The 27,636-nt window shown below is 38.5% G+C and overlaps 1 protein-coding gene across 2 annotated transcripts in view; it reads right to left on the reverse strand.

The window, feature by feature from the left end:
• Nucleotides 1–27,636, reverse strand: part of fkbp10a (FKBP prolyl isomerase 10a) — a 179,581-nt gene that overhangs the window by 66,220 nt on the left and 85,725 nt on the right. The window lies entirely within an intron of this gene.

Genomic DNA, 27,636 nt, shown 5'->3' on the forward strand with positions numbered 1-27,636 from the left:
AGAGAGCTAAAGATTGAGTACAGAAAGGCCTTAAAAACGGCTAGATCTGCTTAATTTTCAAACCTTTTAGAAGAAAATAAACACAACAAGAAATAAACCTTCAACTTCTGATGTTTCCGAACAGCACTTATGAACTTCTTTACTTGCAAGATTGATAATATTAGAGAGAAAATTATAACCATGTAACCGCCTATAACAGTATCACATCACACAGTGCATTGTAGTGTCCCTGAGGAAAAATTCAATTCATTCGCTTCTATAAGAGAGGAAGAATTGTCTAAACTTGTTAAATCATCAAAATCAGCAACGTGTAGGTTAGACCCTATACTGACTAAGCTATTGAAAGAGATGATTCCAGAAGTCATAGATCCTCTTCTTAATATCATTAATTCATCCTTATCACTAGCATACGTACTGAAAACTTTTAAGCTGGCCATTATTAAATCTCTTATTAAAAAAACACAACTTGATCCTAGAGAATTAGTCAATTACAGGCCGATCTTGAATCTACCTTTTCTGTCAAAAATACTACAAAAGGTAGTATCATCATAACTATTTTCCTTTTTAGAAAGAAATGGTATCTGTGAGGATATCCAGTCAAGATTTAAACCGTTCCATAGTACTGAGACTGCTCTCATTAGAGTAATACATGATTTGCTCTTATCATCAGATCGGGGTTGTATCTCTCTATTAGTGTTACTGGATCTTAGTGCTGCATTTGACATGATCAATCACAGCATTCATTTAAATAGACTCAAATAGTACAAATCATACTTATCTGACCGTTATCAGTTTGTAATAGTAAACGAAGAGATGTAATATCGATCACAAGTTCAATATGGAGTACCGCAAGGCTTAGTACTTGGACCATTGCTTTTCACTCAAGAGATATCATTAGGAAGCATGCCGTTAGTTTTCACTGTTACACATTCGATACTCAGCTCTATATTTCTTTGTGCCCTGACGAAACTTAACAATTCACAAAATTAACAGAATGCATAGCTGATATAAAAACTTGGATGACCGGTAATTTCCTACTACTAAATTCAGAAAAAACAGATATTCTATATTGGACCAAAAACTTCTGCACATAATAACCTAGAACACTGTCTAACACTTGATGGCTGGTCTGTTAAGTCTTTGTCGTCAGTTAGGAACCTGGGTGTGCTCTTTGATACCAATCTTTCATTTGAAAGCCACATTTCTAGCATCTGACCTTATTCTTTTATCTTAAAAATATATCTAAACTATGACATATGCTCTCAATGACAAATGCAGAACAGTTAGCACTAAGCACCAAATGGTTAAGCTCCCCAGTACCTGAGCGAGCTCTTAACGCATTATAATCCTTCACGTCTATTGCGATCTTAGAATTCAGGCCAGTTCAAGGCGGTAGATCTTTCTCCTGTTTGGAACCTAAACTCTAGAGCAATCTTCCTAACATTGTACGGGAAACAGACACACTATGGAGTTTGAGGTATCGCCGGCGATACCACCTCGTTTTTTTCTTACCAGTGTGAAAGAGACTCAAAATACTCTGTCAATGTTGCACATACAATTAAGAGTTATAAACCATTTTAATCTGTGAAATATCTTCTTTTATTTGTGCATAATCAGAGTAAAAACAAAATGATGTGCTTTTTGTAAAATAAAGAAAACAAACATGATGCATGATCTGTCGTCTCCCTCTGAACGAAGTCCAATCTGATAGTTCTCAGAAAATGAAGGGTAACTTAGTGAATACTAATCACAAAAAAATTAGACTTGTGTCTAAAGAAATGTTGAAATGTCAGGTTTCAAATCATGTAAGTCAAATTGAAAACAAAAATTTTTTGTTTATGTAATCTGTATGAAAAGAGACACATGTCAGACACCCGTGATTCAGCTCATTATCCGCTAATGCGGCCATGCCCACGGAACGAGCGCTATTCCGACACAAATTCTGAGGCAATACATGTATACATCGTCTCAATCGTGTATTTATTGTCTTCAAAAGTGTTTATCTGCATATTATAGTGATCTCTGGAAGCCTCTGCTAGTTCCTGGAATGTCACATGGCCTGTTCTTCTTTAGAGTAATTTTTGGACTAAAAGGTGCACAGAGCACCCTCCGGCTGCAAGTATGAACTGAAAACACAGTATCCAGCTCTCATAGTGGTGACAATAAATATTGAATAAATATTACTCCTTTGTATAGAAAATTGACATAAACATATGAGAATCCATCAATATTTCTCCAAATGTGCATGCTTTTAAGCATATTAAGAAAAGAAATTACGGTCAATATAAGATTTTAAGAGTCAAAATGTGAAGCTTGAGTCTTAGATCTTTTTAATGATGCATAGTTTGTCAACTGCACATTAACATTAAGGCTATATAATATAACAATATATTAGCCTACATGAAATGCCATAGAGGTAGGAATGTTCAGACGCTTTGCATCACAGAAATACATTATATTTTAAAGTATATTAAAATAGAAAACCATTATTTGGTTAGAGACTTAAGACTTTTTAAAAAAACATGTGTCCAATCTTTTGACCAGTATTGTAATTTAACATAGGCCTATACAAAATTTTCTTCACATGATGTGCAATAATACATGCATGCATGAGATTTTTTTTTTTTTTGTCAAGAGTGGACATTAATCCTGTTATTAGCATGATCACAGAGGGTTTTTTTCACAGTGTACCTAACTGAAAGAGCTCATTAATATGCAGATCATAAGAGGTCATTATGCGAATCTTTTGTCTTCTCAGGTGTGAATCACAGGATTATTCATGATGATTCACGCCTCCACGCGTACTGTGTTTCTTGACCAAAAATGTGTTAGAAAATTTAAATCTCTCTATTGTTTTATATGAACGAGTAGGCAGGATATTTTTTTACATCATTTTCAAGCAAAATCTCTAGTCTATAACCTCCAATACCAAGAAGTCTTTTGAACAGACTTAATTTTTTTTTTTTTTGGCCTTATTTCAGTGACTTAAGTTTTTTTTCAATAACCACACATAAACGTTATTCTTTCAAAAATACAAACATGTACATACATGTTGCTCATATATTATGGTAGCCTAGTTTGTGCTGAATACAGTGTAATGACACTTTTGTCATTAATATGTTTATGAACAACTTAAAAAGCACAAATGTCAGGGCATGTCAAAACTTCTCCAGGGTCCCAAAAATCCTCAGATCCCAGAGGGTTAAAGGGAATGTGGACAGGAAACCGAAAGGAACCCTGGCCAGTAGCTAGAGGGGAACAAAGTCACCCTCAGCGCCACCAGGGAAGCCATACTAATTTGACGAAGGCCAAACTTAGTCTGGGCCAACCCTGTCTGTTACACATAATCTCCATAACGCATTATTCAGAGAAGAGAGCAAGTAAGAGCGACTGCGAATGAGCAGTAAGCAACTCAAACCCACACGTAGAGATGGGCATCCCGGAGAGCAGAACTCAGCTGAGTGCTATAAACCCTCGTATTGAGGGGAGTATAATCCGCTCATCCTAGGATCTACTCAGTGTCTGACTAATGCACTGAGGAGGCTGTGCGCTAGAAAAACCCTGGTAAAGGGGAGCACAAACCAGCCTGGGGCTGGTCTTAATGGGAGACTTCATAGAAGTCTACAACCAATCACCAGCTTAGGGAGCTAAGCACAATTACACAGTCAACCCAAAGGGAAGTACGAAGCTGAACCTAACAGATAGACCATACTGTAGGCACATAGTCAGGGAGGCCGGAAAAAGGGGCCTTCAACATAACTAAAGTTATAGAAGAGGAACGTGGTTTTGAGTTGTTTTTCCTTGCCGCTGTCGCCTTTTGGCTTGCTTACTTGGGACACTTGACATTTGACTTGACATTTGATATTCAACAGTGCTTTGATCTGCCTGCATTGACACTATTCTTTAAGAGCTGATAAAATAATGTAGTGTTATCAATGTAAAGCTGCTTTAACACAATCTACATTGTAAAAAGCGCTATATAAATAAAGGTGACTTGAGAAACTAAATATTACACCAGAAACTCAAATCGTATGGTGGTATTCCAGGGTGGCCCATATGGCCACTCACCTGAAAACATAACATGCTGGGCGCACTACCAACCATGTAATTAAGTAACTGTGAGTGCCCACAAAACAGTCCATCCCAACACAATCCAGCGAGCAGTGTACTCAGTAAAAGAACCTTTTTACTCTTTAAGCAAGAGAAGTACAGCGTACACCATCACACGCTAAAGAAGGCCCGTGGGCCTATAACCTCAGCAGACACGTGGCAGTGTTATCAAGCTCCAGGCGGGACAAACCGACTACAAAGGAGGTTAATAAGTCACCCAGAGCCCTGGCCAGCCAGTGACATAAAATGACCTTTACTCTCTTAGTAAAGAAATGTAAAAGAAATGTAAAAGGTACATGCCAGCATGTTCCCAAAGGAGGCCCAGAGGGCCTACCTGTCACACGCGGTGCCAGCTAGTGGCCACTAAAGTTCTAGGAGCAAAATAGAACAGAGTTAAAAACAATGTAACTACTTAGCTCAACTAGAGCTAAAGGAGACCATCTTCAAGGAAGTAAATGCATAAAACTGAACAGCCAATCGGTTTAACACAAGGCAAGCCACTCAGAAAACATACTCAGTAAAAGCACCTTTTACTCTCTAAGTGAGAGGAGTACACAGCCGAAACTCCAGCATGATACATAGGAGGCCTAAAAAGGCCTACGACTCGTAAACACGTGGCGTCAGCTAGTGGCAATCACGACCCATCCATGGTGATGAGTCGCATAGAAACCAACACAAAACTGTGCCAACATGCAAACTGAACACATGGCATCAGGCAGCCAGTAGGCCAATTACGCGATAAGACACGTTAACACTTGGATAAGAGGAGTACACACTCTGCCACAGTACTCTATGAGAGGCCTGACCTAGGGCCTACTCTTACAGAGGTGGGCGTGGCCAATGGCGGTGAGAGTCAGCAAACAAGACTCAACCATAGAGATGAGTCTCAAATATAACCAGGGCTTGACATTAACTTTTTTGCTCACCAGCCACTGTGGCTAGTGGTTTTCCAAAGTTACTAGCCACTCAGCTTTTTCACTGGACACAATTTTAATGTTGGTAAATTACATTTTATATGATTAAAGTTGACTTTGTTATGCTTAAATTACTTTATTTTGAGTCATTTTACTTGATTTAGAAGATTTAAAACCCTTTCAAACTTTTAAATGCAGATTGACCACCCAAATCAAGACTACATTGTATATCAGCTGGTATGTAGCCTACAGGTGGGCAAGAGGTGGACAATATGAGCATGGGCTAATATGAGAAAATTGATAAGTTATTTGTGTTAGGCTATATAAAAGAACAAAGAAGCAAATTACAAAAACAATAGTAAATTAAAAAATAATCTTTTTTTCAGATACAGTAGGTTAACATATAACATATAGCCTACATTTATTTAACATCGTTTGTTGTTTGTTGTTTGATTATTAATGACAGACAGGTAGGCCTATTTAATTGGGCTGCTGAATGCATGGACGTAACTGATGCATATTCAGTTATTACCCACCTGTTAACGTCCACTTAAGCCATAACCCACTGTATTCACGCGAGATACTCCACACGATGGACATTTAGACATCTGTGTGCACATGTATTTGACTATTCAGGCGCGAGGAGAACTGATCGCTCACGCAACAGAGAGAGAGCGCACGTGAGAGAGTGCTTCTGTTGTGTGTCATTCAGCGCAATTCCGCCAATCCCTCCTTCACTAACTGCACATAAATAACGAATTGTGTGATTGGATTGTAATTTTGTGCTACGACGATCTTCGACAATCATTTGGCTGTAAACTGAAATTATATTCAATCCGCCAAAGTTGCTAGTGGAAGTGGCTGTCTTACCCGCCACAGCTGAAATCTACCCGCATTTGGCAGGGTTGGCGGGTGTTAATGTCAAGCCCTGAATATAACCAACCCAGCTGTGCCAACATGAAAACTGAAAAGGAGGCCTGGCAGAGCCTACTACTTTTAGCACCATGTGGCGCCAGCCAGTGGTCATAAATAGGGACCAAGCTCAAAGGGGACCAGCTCTAGACCCAACAAGCTACTTGTGGGTAACTAGCTACACAACCTGAGCTAAGCCTACACATTCCAACAGGCAATGTACATGGTACAAATAAATATGCTACCATGGTCTAAGGGAGGCCTACGAGGCCTACCATCTCAAACAAACATAAGCATAAGCCTGAGGCAGTGCTAAGATACGTGAGCAAACTCGCGATTGTAAACCAACAGCACCCGAGATACAAGCTGTACTTAGGAAGAGGCTACCAATAAAGAGCCAACAATCTTTAAAGTATATGTAAAACCGCTGCTGTGGTCATGATCGACTGGGAGCTATCAGAGATCATTTATATTCTAACCAGAATAAGACTCTCTACACTCAACCTGAGTGTGCAATCCAACAGGTGATGCATTCAGTGAAACACAAACCCTAGCCGGGGAGTACAACAAAACACCGCTTTCTTAGATAGAGGCTAAACACAGCCTGCTATCACAGAAACAGGTGATAACCTGTGGCAGCACTAGAGTAAGCTCACATATTTTAAAGTATGTAGGGCTAAGGCTTAGAACCCAAAACAAAAATAAATGCTTTGTAATACATGCCATCTAAACAGGATAAATGTTTTCACAAAACAGATCTGAGATTTTTTGTTGAACCCTTGAGAATGAAAGCTAAAAGCATTTAGCACTGTATACTCAAACCTGAATATAATTCAAGGGGCTCATGAGAAAACATTATAAGCATGACAAAGTTCTACAAAGTGGGGCCTAGCAACACTGCATAACTTATCTTCTCAAAGATAAGGGCCTACCACCTGGGAAAAACAGCACCAGGAAGGCTCATAACAGCCTATAACCCTAGCTGTTAATCTTAGCCATAGCACCTACATCACATCGAAGGGGAAATGAGCATACAGCCAGCAACTCCCTCAGGAGAAGGCCAGAACTAGGAACTATACAACCTCAGAGGGATAGTAAAAATAAGGGTGATGTAGCCACTAGCTAAAGCCTACTGGGCCAAGCAAAGCTTGGGCTTCATTTCGAATCCTTCAAATATGGGGAGAAAATTAAGCACTACAAGCAAACAATGTCAGGCAGCCGATAAAGTCGATCTGCACACAAATAACTGAAGTGACGAGTGCTAACTCAAACCAAACTAAAGTATTAGCTATAGATAAAAGAAAATTTAGAAAAAAGCACATACTCAGGGGGCGGAGGAAGAAGGGGCGAGGGCAAATGCAAAGTTGCCAGTGCAACGAGAGGGAATTGATCACAGACGCTATTGGTGTATGTGATCGATCACCTCCTCAAACCTGCTTCTTCCTCCTTGAGTCCAGCTGTCTCTGCGCCCTGCTCTGAAAAGAGGAGGTGCCTGAGCGGCCATACTGGACCTCTGGTCCTGTCTCAGAGCCTCGCTCGAGATGGGCCAGCCTCCTGATAATCTACATGCTCAGAAAAACTATACAGGAAAACAAGGTCTTATTTTAAAGGTGCCCTAGAATTAAATATTGAATTTATATTGGCATAGTTGAATAACAAGAGTTCTGTACATGGAAAAGACATACACTGAGTTTCAAACTGTTTCCTCCTTCTTATATAAATCTCATTTGTTTAAAAGACCTCAGAAGAACAGGCGAATCTCAACATAACACAGACTGTTACATAACAATCAGGGTGTACGCCCCCAATATTTACATATGCCAGCCCATGATCAAGCCATTACACAAGGGCAGAATGTCTGGATGTGCACAGCTGAATCATCAGACTAGGTAAGCAAGCAAGAACAATAGCGAAAAATGGCAAATGGAGCAATAATAACTGACATGATCCATGATAACATGATATTTTTAGTGATATTTGTGAATTGTCTTTCTAAATGTTTCGTTAGCATGTTGCTAATGTACTGTTAAATGTGGTTAAAGTTACCATCGTTTATTACTGTATTCACGGAGACAAGAGAGCCGTCGCTATTTTCATTTTTAAATACTTGCAGTCTGTATAATGCACAAACACAACTTCATTCTTTATAAATCTCTCCAACAGTGTGTAATGTTAGCTTTAATAAAAAAAATATCGCCGTTAATCTATTCTCAAAGTTGGGTTGGGAGCTGGGTCTATACTACGCAAGCTATGATGACTTTCACTTTGATATTTTAGCGCGGATGTATACCTAGCCGAACTGACCCTTCGCAAAGACCCGCCCCCCTTAGTTACTGTTGCTTTGTCCGACAAGCCGTGGCGCTGTCAGGCCACACGCGGTGAAAAATACATCGCCAAGCAAAGAGGACACTGACAAGTGTTTTTTTAAGAATTTCAAACAATAAAAACCGTTTTGTGGCTCTTTAATGTGTCGTGACCATGGTCGTGACAGATTGCTGTAGCGCCTCAGCTCGAGGCTTGTAAACCGATCATCTCTTACTACGAGTCCATTTATAGCATGAAATGAACATGAATGAACATGACAATCAATGTTGTTTCAAACGCGGAAAGATGTCAATATACACAATTTTTCAAGTTTAACTCCACCGAGGTTAATCTTCTAACTCCTATCTGCTTTGTCGGACAAAATGGTGGATTACTTTTAGTCATTTGCTGCATCCCAATTCGCCTACTTATACTACGCCCTAAAAGTATGTACTCTTTCTGTGAACAAAAAGTACTTACTTTTGAGTGTGTAGCAAAAGAGTAGACAAGCTTTGGGACATACTATCACGTCATACAATTGCGTCTTTGCTCTCTGCCGCATCCAGTCACCGTAAACTGGCCTGTCAATCATCTTACATCCTCCACATTTCATTTAGCTAATTTCCTACCGTATCAGAGAGAAATGCAGCACGTTGATATGCAGTCGCGGGTCTTTCATGTGGAGAACTCTCCTCATATCAATGCATAATGATGCATTTAAAAGTCAATGGCCAATCGGATCTTTATAAAAGTCCACATTGGTATTTGCAGATAAAAAATAACACATATAACTTTAAAATAAATATTTTCTGTCAGTTTGAACTGATTATTAGTCACTCAAACAACCTCTCAGCGTCGATCGTGCATATTCACCATGTTTTGTAGTTTTTAACACTTTTTACTCGTGTTTGTAGTTCTGAACTGAATCCTCGTACAACGCGCAATGGGTTGTGGGCAATATTAGCCTCTATAGTGTGCACGGATCCACACTTTGAAAATCTACCGGAAATAGTAGACCATCCGGGGACTTTTGGCATACTCTTTTCAACATACTATGCTTTGGGACACACTTATTTTAATCTCACATACTATTTAGGATGGATAGTATGGACATTGGGATGCAGGGACAATTTGGGTATCTCACATATTCTGAATGTCTTCGGCAGAATTCAAATGAGCTATTTTAATCTAGATGAATCTAGATTAATTAAAAGATTAATCTAGATTAATCTAGATTAAAAAAATTAATCTATGCCCACCACTAATATATATATGTATATGTATTAGTATGCATGTGTATACATATTTTATATCATGCTCAGATACTTCTTATGTATACAGATATATATATATATATATATTTCCTGTATATATATATATATATATATATATATATATATATATATATAGATACACACACATATATATAGTCTGACCATAAGAAGTATCTGAGCATGATATAAAATATATATACACATGCATACAAATACATATACATACATACACACACATATACAAAAGCCTTCTAGAACAGTGGTCAAATCCTATTGAACTGCAGGCCTCAGCCTCAAAGTGCCTGAAAGAAATGAACTACTAAGGGGTCTCTCTCAATGGACATACCACCAAAAGGAGTGTGGTTAGCAGATATAGCCGCCAAATACACTTTAATCGTGGATGGAGATAACCCTCAGAGGCCAAGCCCACAGTTTCCACAGTTCTGGGCGGGGGTGAAAGATTGAGCCCCTCGCCTGAGATAGAAGGTCCCTCCTGACCATAATCTCCCATGGAGAGCCGTTGAGGAGGGACAAGTCCAAAAACCAAACTCGGCCTGGCCAGAATGGGGCTATCAGCACTAGACTGATCCCATCCTAGTGAACTCTCCAGAACTCCCAGGAACAGAGCGATCAGGGGAAAGGTGTACAAACGTAGCCTCGGCCATGTCTGAACCATGGCATCTAACCCCAGAGGAGCTGGATGCATGTGGGAGAACTAGAGAGGACAGTAAGTAGTCTCTTGAGAAGAAAACAGATCCATTCTGCATGGCCAAACTTCTCCCACAAGAGCTTCACCACCTCAGGATGAAGTCTCCATTCCCCTGGTCTTTCCCTGAGCCCACAGGAGGACCTGGTGCTCCAATTTGTAAAGCATCTGATGATGTAGGCAGCCACTGATGTATTGTCTGTACGAACTAGAACATTATTGCTCCTGAAGTCAGGGAAGAAGTGTTTTAGAGCTAAAAACACTGCCATCATTTCCAGAGAGTTTATGTGCCATGTGAGATGATAGCCTCTCCACAGACCTTGAGCCAAGTATCCATCTAGGATCGCTCCCCAACCTGTGAGGGAAGCATCCATCATTAGCATTCTGTGACAACATGGAGTTCCCAACACTGGACCTAGGGACAGGAACCAAGGCTTCTTCCACATAACTATGGTACGAAGGCATCGCCGTTTGACCTAGATCATGTGAAAAGGGTTGCCCCTTGTGGAAAACCCCTTGGTCCTGAGCCATCACTGTAAAGGTCTCATGTAAGCCAAAAGAATAACTGGTATCACTGTTAAATAACTGCCCCGGCTGACATTTCTAAGCATTTTCCCCTGTGATCTGTATTCTTGTGTTTGACCTTGGACTGTTTATTCCCATCTTGATTGTTTGCTGCCTGCCCTGTTGATTCTCTGCCTGGATATCTGGATTTACTCTGCCTTGTCTGCCACCTGCCCTGACCCTTTGACTGTCCCTGTTTATGATTCTGCTCTGTCTTGGATATTGTTATTGCTGGTGATTGACTTCTGCCTGTTCGACTACGATTGTTTAATAAAGCTGCACATGGATCCTATCACGTCCGACTCCTCATTACAGTAGTCATTCAATTTAGTCACCCCAAAAATAATACTCAGAGCCTCTTTTTTTCAATTTGAGAAGTTAACCTCAGTCTTTGTTAGTGTGCATGAGGCACACAAAATGGGCTTCTCTGTGCCATCTGGAAATTGGTGTGAAATTATTGCCCCAACCCCACAAGGGGATGCATTTCTGTCCCCTTCCAATCAGCATCGTTGTGAAGTGGTTTAATTTCAATTGACAGATTTGGTATGAATTTACCATAATAATTCAGCATGGCTAGGGAATGATCTCAACTCAGATATATTTTGTTTGATGTACGTTACGCTATTCTGAAAGAAAGGAAGAAAGAACACTTTTCTTTGTTTAGTCTAAGACCATGTTCTTATAGTTGTTTGAAAACAGTGCATACATTTTGCATACAACCGCCGAGAACAGCTTCATATCGGCCAGTGCCTCGGGGATTTGCCGCTGGCTCTTATAGTGGTTAAACATGAGACATAATTAAATTTGAGTACATAGAACGGGCAATATTTGGTCTTATTGATCTATTATTTGTTCCAGAGCAAGTCGAATTGTGCTATATTAAATTTGATAATAATAAACGTTACGTTACATCCTTATATAGCATATGGCTACAACTAGACGGGACATATCAGACTCTTCTCTGCTCTTTAAATACGTAAACATTAAACTTTATAAACATATGTTTTTTTGAGTAAAGAAAACGCTTTACAATTTTTTTTTCAAACATCAGATCTTTATTTACCTTTGTATTGCACAGAATGTCCAAACTGCGTGCACACTTCATTCAGGAGGTGAGGCAGATTAAAGAGGTTTCATTGATAGTTTGATGATCCGATGGAGTTAGGAGGTTTTGTCACAAGCTCTTTAAAATCCTTTTCATTCGTTAAATGTTTGTAAAACCCACATACGAGCGCAAATGGTGACCTATTTTTTTTTTTTTTTAAATAACTAGTGCTTTATGTTTGACTGAACTGTATAATTGTGCTTATTTGTTGTTCAATAAATATTATTTTATATAAATATGTCCATTAAGTAATATGGATTGAGTGAACATTACATTAATACGCCATTAGATGGCAGCAACACTTTACAGGAGAACGAGTCAGTGAAGCACAAGAGACTTTAAAATTGAAAGGAACTTTTGCAAAAGCAAGTTGTTTTAGCACTGTGGTGTAATCTAATGGATGCTATGGAAAATTCCCAAAGCTGTAAAAAAGACAAAGATCGCTTTCCTCAGCGGACATTCAAACGTACTTGTATAAAGGATATAATATTATGGACATCGACTTGAAGAATGAATGTAATGCAATATACCAGACACAGGTAATAGCCTACTCACTCTCTCTCTCTCTCTAATACTGTACAAAATTCAATGTGTTTCAATGAAGCGAATGAATGTTCCTTCGTTACTAGTTCTAAAGTGACGTTTTAGAGTTAGTAACGGAGGCTTGGTTCAACTGACAACTTGAGTTTTGAAACATACCTTCGTTACTACTTCTGAAGTGACATTTTAGAATTAGTAACGGAGGCTTGGTCCAACTGACAATCTGCTGCTCAAAAGAGGGTTTTAAAGACACTCCGTTGTTGTTCTTATTTATTTACACACTCGTGCCGTCGAACTGTTGTATAAACGCAATATCACACGAGTAGCCGTGCGATATGGCTGTATATCAGCACGCTGTGATTACCTACGGCACGAATCACAGCGTGCTGATATACAGCCATATCGCACGGCTACTCATGTGATATTGCTCATATCATCAAGATAGCAAACAAAACACCCTCTAATCCTTGCAATACCATATCCATGGTACACTGGAATATTGACGGTGCACTACTGACCCCGTATGGTAATCGACTGTCCACATACAATCCCTACTGCATATTAACTCTCTGGAGTCGGGAAACGCGCAGGCGCGTTTTGCAGGATTTTTTCACATTGCAGCAAAACAGACTTAAAATACTCAATTTTTTGTCATAGAGACATAAATAATATATCAATTAAACTATAGAATATCTTTTTTTATGTGTGTACACTCAGCGTAAAAACAAAATGTAGTGCTTTTTGCAAAATAAAGAAAACTAACATGATGAGTGATCTGTCATCTCCCTTTGAACAAAGTCCAATCTGATAATTCTCAGAAAATGAACTGTAACTTAGAGAATACTAATCACAAAAAAATAGACTTATGTCTAAAGAAACATTGAAATGTCAGGTTTTAAATTGTGTAAGTCAAATCAAAAACAAAAATTCTGTTTTTATGTAATCTGTATGAAAAGAGACACGTCAGACGCCCCTGATTCAGCTCATTATCCACTAATGTGGCCACGCCCACGGAGCCAGCGCTATTCAGACGCAAATACTGAGGCAATACATGCATATATCATCGAAATCGTGTTTTTATTTGTCTTGAAAAGTGTTTATCTGTATGTAAAAGCTCTGTATGTTAAAGCCATGGTTAGCGACCTCTGGAAGACTTTGTTAGTTCCTGGAATATCCTGTTCTTCTTTAGATTAATTTGTGGACTAAAGGTGCACAGAGCACCCTCCGGCTGCAAGTATGAATTGAAAACACAGTATCCAGTGCTTATAGTAATGACAATGAATATTAAATAAATATTACTCCTCTGTATAGAAAATTGACAAACATATGAGAATCCATCAATATTTCTCCAAATGTGCATGCTTTTAACGTTGAGGAAAGGCTTACTTTCCTCATCCACTTTCAGTTTAGTGTACACTTGCGTCAAATCCAGTTTATTGAAATGTTAGGGGTACAGTTCTATGTCTAGCCATGGATTAATCATCACTTTATAATTTCTGCATATACAAACTGAGCTGTCCTGTTTTGGGATACAGACAAGGGGCATGGCCCACTCATCATGTAACACTGGAGAAATCACTCTTTGATGCTCAAGTTCATTACATTTTTTATCACCGAAGAATTTCTCAACCAGAATGCCTATGTGATTCACTCAGGACCAGTTTAACCCTCTGGAGTCTGAGGCTGATCTGGGGCCCTGGAGTTTTGACATGCCCTGATATTTGTGCTTTTTTCAGTTGTTCATAAACATATTAATTGAAAAAGTGTCATTACACTGTATTCAGCACAAACTAGGCTACCATAATATGTGAGAAACATGTATGTACATGTTTGTGTTTTTGAAGGAATAACGTTTATGCATGGTTATTGAAAAAACAAAAAAACTTAAGTCACTGAAATAAGGCCAAAAAAATAATATTATATGTGTTCACAAGATTTCTGGGTATTGGAGATCGTAGACTAGTTTGCTTCAAAATGATGTAAAAATTATCTGGCCTACTCGTTCATATAAAACAATAGAGAGATTTAAATTTTGTAAGACATTTTTTGTCAAGAAACACAGTATGCGTGGAAGCATAAATCATCATGAATATTCCTGTAATTCACACCTGAGAAGACAAAAGAATTCCATAATGACCTGTAATGACCTGCATATTAATGAGGCCTTTCAGTCAGGTAGGCTGTGAAAAAACCCTATGTGATCATGTCTCAAGCTCATCATAGTGTATATCAAACATACAGAAAAAAACAGCAATACTGTGAAATATTATTACAATTTAAAATAATGGTATTCTATTATATACTTTAAAATATAATGTATTTCTGTGATGCAAAGTGTCTGAAAAATTATGTTACCTCTATGGCATTTCATATAGCCTTTTAGCGTAAAAGCATGCACATTTGGAGAAATATTGATGGATTCTCATATGTTTATGTCAATTTTCTATACAGAGGTGTAATATTTATTCAATATTTATTGTCATTACTATGAGCGCTGGATACTGTTTTCAATTCATACTTGCAGCTGGAGGGCGCTCTGTGCAACTTTAGTCCACAAATGCCTCCTAAAGAAGAACAGGCCATGTGACAATCCAGGAACTAACCAAAGTAACAGAGGCTTTCAGAGATAGCTAACTATGCCTATGCAAAACACTTTTGAAGACAATAAATAGACGATTGAGACAATGTATGAATGTATTGCCTCAGAATTTGCGTCTGAATAGCGCTCACTCTGTGGGCGTGGCCACATTAGCGGATAATGAGCTGAATCACAGACTTCTGAAATGCCTCTTTTTTTATACAAATTACATAAACAGAGAATATTTGTTTTCGATTTGACTTACACGATTTAAAACCTGACATCTCACCGTCTCTATTCTAAAAGTCTATTTTTTTGGGGATTAGTATTCACTAATTTACAGTTCTTTTTCTGAGAACTATCAGATTGGACTTCGTTCAGAGGGAGACGAGAGATCAACGCATCATGTTAGTTTTCTTTATTTTGCAAAAAGCACAACATTTTGTTTTTACTCTGAGTGTACACAAATAAAAGAAGATATTCCACAGATTAAAATGGTGTATAACTCTTAATTGTATGTGCAACATTGACGGATTTAGAGTCTCTTTCACACTGGTAAGAAAAAAACCGAGGTGGTATCACCGGCAATACCTCAGACTGCAGAGTGTTAAATTTAGCACCCAGATCCAATCACGACCCATAAGATCTGGCCCCGTGCCTCGTGACACTAACAAAGTTAGTTGTAGATCTTGTGCACCATTCTGAACTCAGACATTAATTTTTCCCAACAATTTTAGCGGTTGATCATTATATGTTTTTCAGATTCAAATTACATGGCTGCAATTTTACCTTTCTAAATTTTAACCAGTAAAAACCGATATAGTGGCCCCAAAGTCTAAAACATTTAAACCCCGTTACATTTCACCATAACCTTGCATGGTTTAACATATCCGGATAAGTCCGTTGGCACTGTGTGCAGTCTCAAATCAGTTTGCTCCTGTGCAACATCTGATAACAATGCCGCAACCCCATAAACTGAGCCCTCCCATCTTTCACCTCAGCTCAGCTCCGCTTCACTATTGAAAATTTGAGTCAGTCCACTTGTTTTTACAGTTTAAAATTGCCAGGTTTTCTGCACCCCCGATACGGGCACTCTTTTAACTTGGATTTGCTTGGGCCATGTCCTTTTCCCAGACATTTGTAGCACTCCCAGCCAGTGTTGCTCCTTAACCCTGGTCGCTCCCTGCAGGCCCAGATGATCCGTCCGCAGGTACAACGAGGGCAGTCCCTTCTGCATAGACTACATGCCACTGGTGGTACACTCTAATATCTTTATTTCCAGCATTTTTGCCCATGTCAGTCCTCACTTGTGGCATTCAACAGTTTTTGGCACAGTTCTTTATCAATTATGCCACACACAAATTGATCTCTTAGCTGGTCCTACAAGCTGGTGCCAAATTCGCAGGTACAGGCCAGCCCCTTCAAGCAGGCAATGTACTCACCAAAAGATTCTTCCACTTGCTGTCGAAGATTCCATAATGTGAATCTTTCCGCTAACACATTCTTTTTTTAGTATATAAAAGTCTCTTAATGCCTTCAGTCTTAGAATTCTGTCTCGCTCACCTTGCTTGGTGCAAAGAGATCTCTTAGCTGTGCAAAGGTTTTCAGACCAACCACAGACAAAAATACTGCTCCCCATCAGTCAGATTCTTGTTGTCCACCAGAAACTGCAGAAGCCTTTCTTCATATTTTTCAAACACCTCTGTCATTTTGTTAACCATTAATCCTGTTTTACGTACTGTTTAGTGCCATGCTGCCCCAGTGTTTGACCTTTTTTTTTTTCACGGATGGTGTGATCGACTTGTCATGTATTTACTGGAAAAACAAATATGATGATGTATTCTCTTTTTGATTGATGGGATTTATTTGCTGATTAACTAAAGAATTACCAATAATGAACTTTTGTACAAATTACGTAGTCAACATGGTGGAAACTCAACTCACTCATCTAATGGTGCACCACCATTTTATCTTGTGCTCTCACAGCCAATCACAAGCAAGGTCAATATGTATGTACAGTGCCATTCAAAACTTTGGGATCAGTAAGATTTTTAATGTTTTAAACAAGTCTCCTGTGCTCACCATGGCTGTATTTATTTGATTAAAAATACCAAAAAAACACAGTAAAATTGTGAAATACTGTATTATTACAATTTAAAATAACTTTTCTATTTGAATATATTTTAAAATGTAATTTAGCTGAATTTTCAGCATCATACCTCCAGTCTTCAGTGTCACATTTCCTTCAGAAATCATTATAATATGCTGATTTGGTGCTCAAGAAACATTTATTATTGTTATCAATGTTGAAAACAGTTGTGTACAATTTTTTCAGGATTCTTTATTTGTATGTCTTTACTGTCACTTTTGATAAATTTAATTCATCTTTGTTGAATAAAAGTATTAATTTCTTAAAAAAAAAAAAAAAAAATCGGTAACAATTTATTTTAAGGGTCCAGAATTATGCATTATTAAGCCTTAATTAATGATTAACTTGTTCACAATTAAGCATTAGTTAAGAATGAACACACTAGTAATTAATGAATAACTTTACATTTTAAGGGTCCTGAATTATGTATTAGTTAAGCATACATAAACAAGTAATTGTCACGATCACCAGTGAGAGTGCCCTATCAGCCACTAGAGGGCACTCCATCCCGGACTCTCATTTCCACCCGTTACATGGACTACAATTCCCATACACACTCACCCGACTCATTATCCATGTTCATTGCACCCAGCTGGACTGTATTATGTTATTAGTGTCTGCCTATTTATACTGAGTTGTGTCTGTCCTTGGTTGTGGTTCGTTGTTTTGTTACATGCACGTTATATTTCTGGCTTTTGTTTGTGAACTGACTACGTGGAGTTTGACCTTTGCCTTTCTTGGGATTTATGTTTTGGATTCACCAATAAATGCTGCAACTGGATCCTAACATCTTGTCTGTGTGCAGCCGTGACAGTAATTAATTATTTACTTGTTCACAACTATGTATTAGTAAAGCATGGACACAATAGTAATTAATGATTAACTTAACATATAATAGGGCATATTAGCCATTATTACAAATTATTGAACATTTGGAAGATACACATTTATGCTATAAATAAACAAAAAATAACCTATTGATTAATGATTAACTGAATGTACAGTAAACACCTTTTAGTCATTATCTACAACTTAATAAGCCATATATTATTTTTGTGTAATGATGTAATTATAAATCTGTGCCAATCTATTAAGTTAACTGAACAATAAGCTAGTAATGATGTTTAATTACTGCTGATTTTCAGTTATTTTGCCAAAATAATATAATATAGACAATTTTACCCTCAAAGTGAAAGGTATATCCACATTAATTATGGCACTTATTGACCAGAGTTTATTTACCAGAATAAGCCAATATTAAAATAAGCCAATATTAAAAGCCAAGCTAAACTGCCACTAATACAGTACTAATAAATATAATTTGACCCCTTATTCTAGAGATAGTTTCTTATTTACATTATTGGTTTGTTTAGTTATTCTTCAACGTGATCTCACGAGAATGTGTATTTTTACATAAAGTGTTGTTCTACAACACATACATTTACTTACGTTTTCATACACTGAAACGTACAATATTGACAGCACTAAAAATTATTACATGTAAAAACATTTTGCGCTGTACGTGACTTTCACTGCAAACTCATTTCAAAGAATTATGTTAAACAAAACTACACTTTAAAACCTTAAAATGAATAACATTTCTGTAATCAATAATGGTTATTTATCATGTAATACTTATTTTGTTCACCATGGGACACAAAAGGCGTTTTCTCAGACAAAGGACTGGAAAATACACCAAAACGCAACATAAATTCACAAAAGACAACAATTTAATCTGCTGTAATCCACATCTTTAGAATCCAAACCACTGCGAGGAATAGATCCAAATTAATTTCTGTATCCAGCGATCTTTATCTCCATCCTCAACAGCGACCGTAAACAAATCCTGCGATCATTATGATATGAATTAAAAAACTGCCGCCTCAAAAAGCTTGACAGGACATGTTTTACGGCAGTGATATCAATGTTCATTGGCTCTCGCCTGCTTCCTCACAGATTGCGACATGCCGTGAAGTAAAGTGGAATACCATTTTAAATTCTGGATTAAATTCTGCTCTGTACCTGACACAAAACTATTATATGTGACCCGTCACAGAAACCAGTGACACAAGTTGGCAGCACAACTATCGAGCAAAATGAGAAAGAAGCGGGGAGTTTTTTAAAATTGGTGATTTTCATTTTTTTGCAGAATCTGTTAGTTGAGATCACGAATAAGCCTCTCCTTGTTTGAGATAGCAGTATTGGTATATTTAAAAGCGTACATTTTGAGGTTGAAATCGGCTTGTTTTTCAGAGATTCTAGCACGCAGTAGGGGCGTGTCATTGTCTGTGTTCTCAATGTTTTCAGAAAACGAACTATAACTTAGTAAATACTAATCACAAAAAAATTAGACTTCTGTCTAAAGAAACGTTGAAATGTCAGGTTCTAAATCGTGTAAGTCAAATTGAAAACAAACATTCTGTGTTTATGTAATCTGTATGAAAAGAGAGCCATGTCAGAAGTCTGTGATTCAGCTCATTATCCGCTAATGCAGCCACGCCCACGGAGCCAGCGCTATTCAGACGCAAATTCTGAGTCAATACATGCATACATCGTCTCAATCGTGTATTTATTATCTTGAAAAGTGTTTATCTGGATGTTAAAGCCATGATTAGCGACTGTGGGTACACAATCCATTCCACCTGCACGACCCGTTTCACGCATGCACGTAATTACGTAGTAGAAAAAAAAACGTTTTCCTACACTATCGGTACCTACTAATGAAACACTAGACGGCAAGGCGGCACATTTGTGTAACGTTAGTTGTATTGTGTTTAACATTTAACAGCGGGTCTATTTTGATGCTTTTTAATGTAGCTTAGGCTATGCATTATGATGTGTTTACGTGGTTGCCAATCCAAAATAATAAAGGAGTTGTGAGTCGTCACATGAACATACATCATCAGTTTCCTCCATACTCTCCTTTGCGATTCATTGCTGGTATAAGGCTTAACTTACTTAATTTGCTTTGTTTTGGTCTGAGGTCAGTAGTATGGTCAAAGACGGTTTGTGTTGTTTTTTTATTAAAAGCTGCTAATAGTTAACTTTTAAGTTGAGTAATTTGTATTAGTATGGGTCTATATAGGCTAATATATATATATATATATATATATATATATATATATATATATAGATATATATATATATAATCTAAATGAGGAAAATAAGCCCTTCAATGTTGTTTACAGAAGACAGTAAGGAACATAATATGCATTTCTGCCAAGACTATCTGCACTTACATGAAGAAAGAACTACAAACAAGTGTGGGGAAATGTTATAGAGTATTTCAAACTGACAATGGAAATGACTTGAAAGAAGCATGTGTGCACACAGAAGTTTTATTTAAGAGTAAAAATTCTCTCTCTCTCTCTCTCACTCACACGCACACACACACACACTCTCTCTCTCTCTCTCTCTCCCTCCCTCCCTCTCCCTCTCCCATGCACACACACACAGAATGGATCGTGCAGGTCATCGCAAAACAGAATTATCATTTGCGCATGTGTGTTTTCTAAAGAGTCTACTACGAATGCGTAGAACAGATCGTACAGGTGGAACAGATCGTGTATCAACAGCAACCTCTAGAAGACATGCCGTTAGTTCCTGGTTCCTGTTCTTCTTTAGATTAATTTGTGGACTAAAGGTGCACAGAGCGCCCTCCGGCTGCAAGTATGAATTGAAAACACAGAATCCAGCACTCATAGTGATGACAATAAATATTGAATAAATATTACTCCTCTGTATAGAAAATTGACATAAGAGAATACATCAATATTTCTCCAAATGTGCATGCTTTTAAGCTAAAAGCCTATATCAAATGCCACAGAGGTAACATAATTGTTCAGACACTTTGCATCACAGAAATACATTAGGCTATATTTTAAAGTATATAATACCATTATTTTAAATTATAATAATATTTCACAGTATTGCTGTTTTTTCTGTATGTTTGATATGCACCATGATGAGCTGGAGACATGCTCACATCACAGAGGGTTTTTTTCACAGCCTACCTGACTGAAAGGCCTCATTATTATGCAAGTCATTTCAGGTCATTATTATGTGATTATTTTGTCTTCTCAGGTGAGAATCACCCATTATTCATGATGATTCACGCCTCTATGCATACTGTGTTTCTTGACAAAAAGTGTCTTACAAAAACTAAATCAATATATTGTTTTATATGAAGGAGTAAGCAGCATAATTTTTATTTTTATCAAAAACTCTAGTCTACAACCTCCAATACCCAGAAGTCTTGTGAACATAGATTTAATATACTTTTTTGGCCTTATTTCAGTGACTTAATTTTTTTTTTTTTTTTTTTTTTTTTTTTTTCAATAACCAAGCATAAACGTTATTCCTTCAAAAACACAAACGTACATACATGTTCCTCACATATTATTGTAGCCTAGTTTGTGCTGAATACAGTGTAATGACACTTTTTCCATTAATATGTTTATGAACAACTGAAAAAAGCACAAATGTCAGGGCATGTCAAAACTTCTCCATGGCCAAAATCAGCCTCAGACTCCAGAGGATTATGTACAACATACGGCTGGATTCTTTAGCTGCGGAAAAAGAGTGGCAGGACATGCAAATTATTGGACATTTAGAGGCAAACAGACAAAGAGAAAGTGTGCCCGAACAACTTATTTCAGTGGAGGCAATGAGATCTTCAAGAATACTTTTCTGTTTCTTATGGGGTGAGTTTCCATAAACATCAAAGTTTGTCGTTTTGTGTTCATTCTAAGAACACGTACACATTATCTCAACCAGAGATGAAATTGCATGAAAACTTCATCACGTATCCGTTTACGTGATGGAGCTGAAGAGATGATGAAGGGTACCAGAAGAGGCAGAGATGATGAGTCGTCAGTTTGAGGAGGCAGAAATGATGAGCAGGTGATTTGAAGAGGCAGAGATGAGCAGGTGGTTTGAGGAGGCGGGAGAGGGAGGTTGGGAGGGAACACAGGGCTGGATGGAACCAGCAGGGAGACAGACAGTTCTGAGCTGGACGGTACCAGCGGGGACACAGACAGTTCTGAGCTGGACGGGACCAGCGGGGACACAGAGAGTTCTGAGCTGGACGGGACCAGCTAGGAAACAAGACATAGGGAATTTAACTCCTCAAACACATCCAATAGGTCCAAAAATGTTTCAGTGGTTATATCAATCCCATCCACTGCAGTGATGTTGTGGGCGGGGCTCTCTTCCCAACCCTCGAAATCCACTAACACTCCCTCAACAGCACACGATGTAGCGGGCTCACGCACCTGGTCAGACACACCTTGCGGTTCACACCCAGTGGCGACGACTCCTTCCGTCCTCTCTTCAGGTTCTGTCTCGTTAGTCCTGGAAGGTTGATCTCTGTGGTCTGCGCTGGGCTCTCGTTTCTCCATCATGCACGTAGTCGATGGCGGGTGGCTGGTCTCTGGATGTGCACGAAAACACCCATGTGCACCCACTCCACGTATGTGGCGAAATCCTCCGTAGGACCGCCCGCTGGAATGCGTGCCTTGGACCGCTCGCTCAGGCCAGTGTGATAGTAAATACAGAGCGAGTGGTCCGGGAAGTGAGTCAGGCACGCAGATCAGTGAGCAGATCAGTCTGCTAAAGATGAGCCCACTTGACACCTTTGTTGCCCTCCGAGGTAACACAGGAGGCCCAATTTCCTTGCTCTTAGGACATCAAAGGGGCCCCTCATGTGGACTACAGGCCAGATCCACATTCCAACACCCACACACACAGGCACACACAGACACATACAGAAACACACAAACATACATTTTTAACTGTACAGTATATGTAAACTACAACTATGCTGTAATATATCCATCATGTATTTTAGGGCCTATGCATGTTTCCTAGTGTTTAAATGAGTGTATTTGTGCTAGTGTGCATTTTAATAGTGGAATTCTGTCTGTAAACCATAACTTCTTTTCTATGCCTTTCTGATCGAGTTTGATCTCTCCGTAAAGCTCCGGACTCAAGCTATTCACTGAGGTGGGTCACATAGCTGACATATGCATTTTTCTATGTGTTTAATGATACTGTGAAGAAAGCACTCGATCTCGAAATCCGATCTGATAGCCATTAAGTATGCAAATTCATCTAGGAGACCAAACAAAGGAACTTTGCCCGCCAAATAGTGCTGCGCATCTATTGGCCGCTACAATTCAGGAGGTGTGTTAGCTTGGGTTTCCATAAAAACAATGACACACACCTTCTCCTTTGTCTCCTGATTGTCTCACGAGCACCTCGTGCACGTCTCTCCTGGACGCCGCCGGTGACCACGCGCTGCCATCGCGCTCATCTTCGGGACCACTTCTTTGGACTCTCTCTCTCTCTTCGGTTAAGTTACTTAAGTTTAAACCTCTTTTGAAAACCCCGCCGGAGAAACCCTCTCGGAAAGGACCAACCCAGCCAGGCGCATTGAAATTGCTACACACGGACTTGAGCAAGTATTATGATTTATCTAAAATTTGTTCAAACTGATTTCTGTGCTGGCTCTCTCAAAAAGGTTTAACTGTGTAATTTGCCATCCTTTGATCATCTTTCTTTTTCGGTCTTTTCTTCATTTTCACTCTTGTGTATATATGTGTATACTTCTGTATACATTTTAGACGTATAATCTCTGTAGTCGTAGCTGCATATATTAAACACTTAATTCATGCTCGATTGTTCTGTTTGTTCTTTCAACTGAAGACCAAGTCACTTTAACGTTTTATTCGATCGCTTTATGCTTTGATGCTATAATAGGAATATTCTCTTGGCCAGAGAATAACTCCGTTTATAATATTCTGTGAGGGGCTTAGTTTGCTGGACAAACGAACAGTTTCTCTAAATAATTATTAAACCAGAACTAATCATATATGTAATTGATTATAATTCGTTGTAATTGATTCACAATATATGTTTAATTCCCTGTTGGGTCGATATATGAATCATAATTTATTCATAAAACCTTATGAATTATTATATTCATATTTCATCCATAAATTGAGTAATAACTGTACGAACCGCTACATCGTTACATATTACAGGTCAATGGATTCCGACATAGAACTTGAAATTGTTGGCTTCGGAGAGCCACTACTCTGTGACCGGCAAATCACTCGGTGGAGGAGTGTGTTAATATATAAACACAAATTGGTGCAAGACTGTGGTGGTCAGGGAAACGATGTGCACTCCAGATAATGAACTTTTATCAGTGTCATTGCGGCCATATTACTTGCCACGAGAATTCCCACAGCTGTTTGTGACAGTTGTTTACATCCACCCACGAGCTGATGCTGATGCAGTAACCTGGGTGATCTCAAATACTGTGCGGCGGCTCCAGAGGATCTCGCCGGACGCACCTAATCTCTTAATGGGAGACTTCAATCACTGCAATCCTGCAAAATCGTTGTGTGGATTCGAGCAATACGTGACCTGTACCACAAGGCGCACAAAACGCTTAGACGTGTTTTGGATCAATCAAAGGCGCTTATAGATCCCTCCGCAGAGCCCCACTTGGTACGTCCGACCACAACGTCATATATCGGACACCTTATTATCAACCCATTCTTAAAAGGGTCAAACCAGAATGCTGCACTGCTCCAGGGAATGTGATAGGGAAGAGTTCAAACAAGGGCCCAATTGTCAAAATCAGTAACCATGATTCTGACCTTGTTTTCTCTAATGAACTCTTTGAGTTGAATTTTTTTATAATCATTTTAATTTACATGATTTTAACCATGAATTGTCTGTGTTGAGAAGCTCTGTCACTGAAACCCCAAATAATCTGCATGTCAACAGAGGAAAGGTTGTTAAACTTAAAGGGGTGAACGAGAGGAAGAGCCCAGGGCCTGATGATGTTGGGAGTCGGATTCTCAAAAATTGTGCAGAGCAACTAGCTGATATTCTCTGCCACGCTTTACCAAATCTCTTGAGCTATGCATAGTACTTAATCTCTGGTAAAGTCTGTTAATATTCCAGTTCCTAAAATTAAGACCCCAAAAATATTGAATGACTTTAGGCCCATCGCATTGACTTCCTTAATTATTCTTCCTTAAACATTTTTCCTACCGTGCTGGACCCACTCCAATTCGTCTACAGACAAGGAAGAGGAGCTGATGATGCAATTGCAACCCTGCTCAACTTGTTACTAACTCATCTTGAGGAAGCAAATGCTCTGGTCCATTTGCTTTTTTATAGACTTCTCATCAGCAATTAATTGCATCCAACCCCACCTGTTGGCGGAGAGACATAGGCCCCGTCCACACGGAGATGGGTTTCAGTGAAACCGCACAAATTTTTTATCGGATAGGCGTTTCGTCCACACGGATCCGGCATTTTCGAAAGGTGAAACCGGAATTTTTTTAAACCGGGTCCCAGAGTGGAAAAATTTGAAAACGCCGGCTTGGCGTTGTCGTCACCCCACGTGTCGACCCTAGTCAGACGCGCTAACACCACAAAACAGCACCAACAACAGCAATAGCAGACTCTACATGCTTGCGTTCATGCTGCAGTAGCTACTGAACCAAAATAAAGTGTTATTTCTAAGCTTTGCTAAAGTTTGTATTCAGCGCGCAAGGTTTATGCGCATGCTCCAAGTCTTCTTCGCTGCTTTAAGTGCATTTCTGCGGCAGAATTACAGCACCACATAATGGCCTGGCATGTATACTACATCGTTTTGAGTCGTTTCAGTGGTTTCGTGTGGACGCAGATATTTTTTGAGATGAGGAAAAAAACGCTCCGGCTTTGTGCGGACGTAGCCTTAGATCTATCAATGTAAACAATACCCTCATTCTGTGGCTTATTGACTTCCTAACAAATAGGACCCAGCATGTCAAAGTTAATGGCACTCTGTCTAACTCCTTGGTGTCCTCTACTGGTGCACCTCAGTGTTGCATTCTTTCTCCACTGTTGTTTGTTTTATATACTAATATGTGTCAAAGTCGCCATAAGAACCACTATGTTGTTAAATTTGCTGATGACTCAGTTATTGTTTCTCTGTTGTATGGTGATGCTCCAGACCATGGCCCTGTCCTGTTGGAATTCTTTTAACTGGTGCCAGTCATCCTTTCTGCACATTAATGTGACTAAAACTAAAGAAATGTGCATTGACTTTAGAAAATACCCTCCTCTGCTTCCCCCAGCACTGATTGATGGACAGGCCATGGAGTTGGTACAAGAATACAAGTATCTGGGCATAATGATGGACAATAAACTCTGAGTCCCAGGTGGATGCCGCTTGTAGCAAAGCTCACCAGAGAATGTACTTTCTTCGCAAATTGAGAAATCTTGATGTTGATCATGTTTTTATGAAAATGTTTTATTGTTGCTTCATTGAATCAGTCCTTACGTTTTCGTATGTTTGTTGTTTTAATATGTTAAACTTAAAAAAATGGAATCGCCTGAATGCACTAGTCTAGGAGTGTGGGAAAATTTCTGGCATACAGCATAACAACCTCATGGACACTTTTAAAGCTAGGTCTGTGAAAAAAGGTTAAGATATCCTGGCTGACCTTTCACATCCTCTGCAGGAGATGTGTAAGATACTCCCCTCAGGTAGGAGGTACTTAATGCCCAAGTGTAGGACAAATAGATAAAAAAAAAACTCTTTCGTCCCCACTGTCATTGGCTTCTTGAATAAATTATAGCTAAAAGGTATTGCTTTTAGTCAAGGATGCTGCACTACATTGCCATATTGTTTTATTGCACTTATTTTATTATAACTTTTAAACTTAACTACTGTTAATTTTTATCCCTATGTTTTTTTATTGCATTGTCCTGCTGTCGACTGGGTGGATGCATGTATTTCTTTGTTTGTTGCCACTGTCTGCAAAACGATTGCCCCTTGGGGATCTAATAAAGTGTTGAAGTTGAAGTTGAGGTGTGCATGCTTAATTAAGGCATAATTCAGGACCCTTAAAATGTAAAGTTAATCATTAATTACTTATTAATGCTTAATTGTGAACAAGTTCATCATTAATTAATGCTTAATCATGCATTATTTTGGACTCTTAAAATAAAGTCTTACCAAAAATTCTTACTGACCCCAAACCTTTGAACGGTAATTTATAATGTTACAAAAGCTTTCTATTGCAGATAAATGCCGTTCTTTTGAAATGTCTATTCATCAAAGAATCCTGAAAACAAATTGTTCACAACTGTTTTCAACACTAATAATATTAATAATAATAATACTAATAATAAATGTTTTTTGAACACCAAATCAGAATATTATAATGATTTTTGAAAGATCATGTGACACTGAAGACTGGAGTAATGATACTGAAAATTCAGCTTTGATCACAGGAATAAATTACATTTTAAAATATATTTAAATTTTATCACTCTTAATACTCCCATGCAAAGCCTTCTGATTCTTATATTAGAAAACTACACTATCGCTCTTAATACTCCCATGAAACTAAGGAACAGTCTTTAATTACTCAGAATATACAGGAGAATAAACAAGGATGATACACATTAA

This window comes from Chanodichthys erythropterus, chromosome 15 (genome assembly GCF_024489055.1).
Source record: "Chanodichthys erythropterus isolate Z2021 chromosome 15, ASM2448905v1, whole genome shotgun sequence".
In the NCBI taxonomy this organism is placed as follows: Eukaryota; Metazoa; Chordata; class Actinopteri; order Cypriniformes; family Xenocyprididae; genus Chanodichthys; species Chanodichthys erythropterus.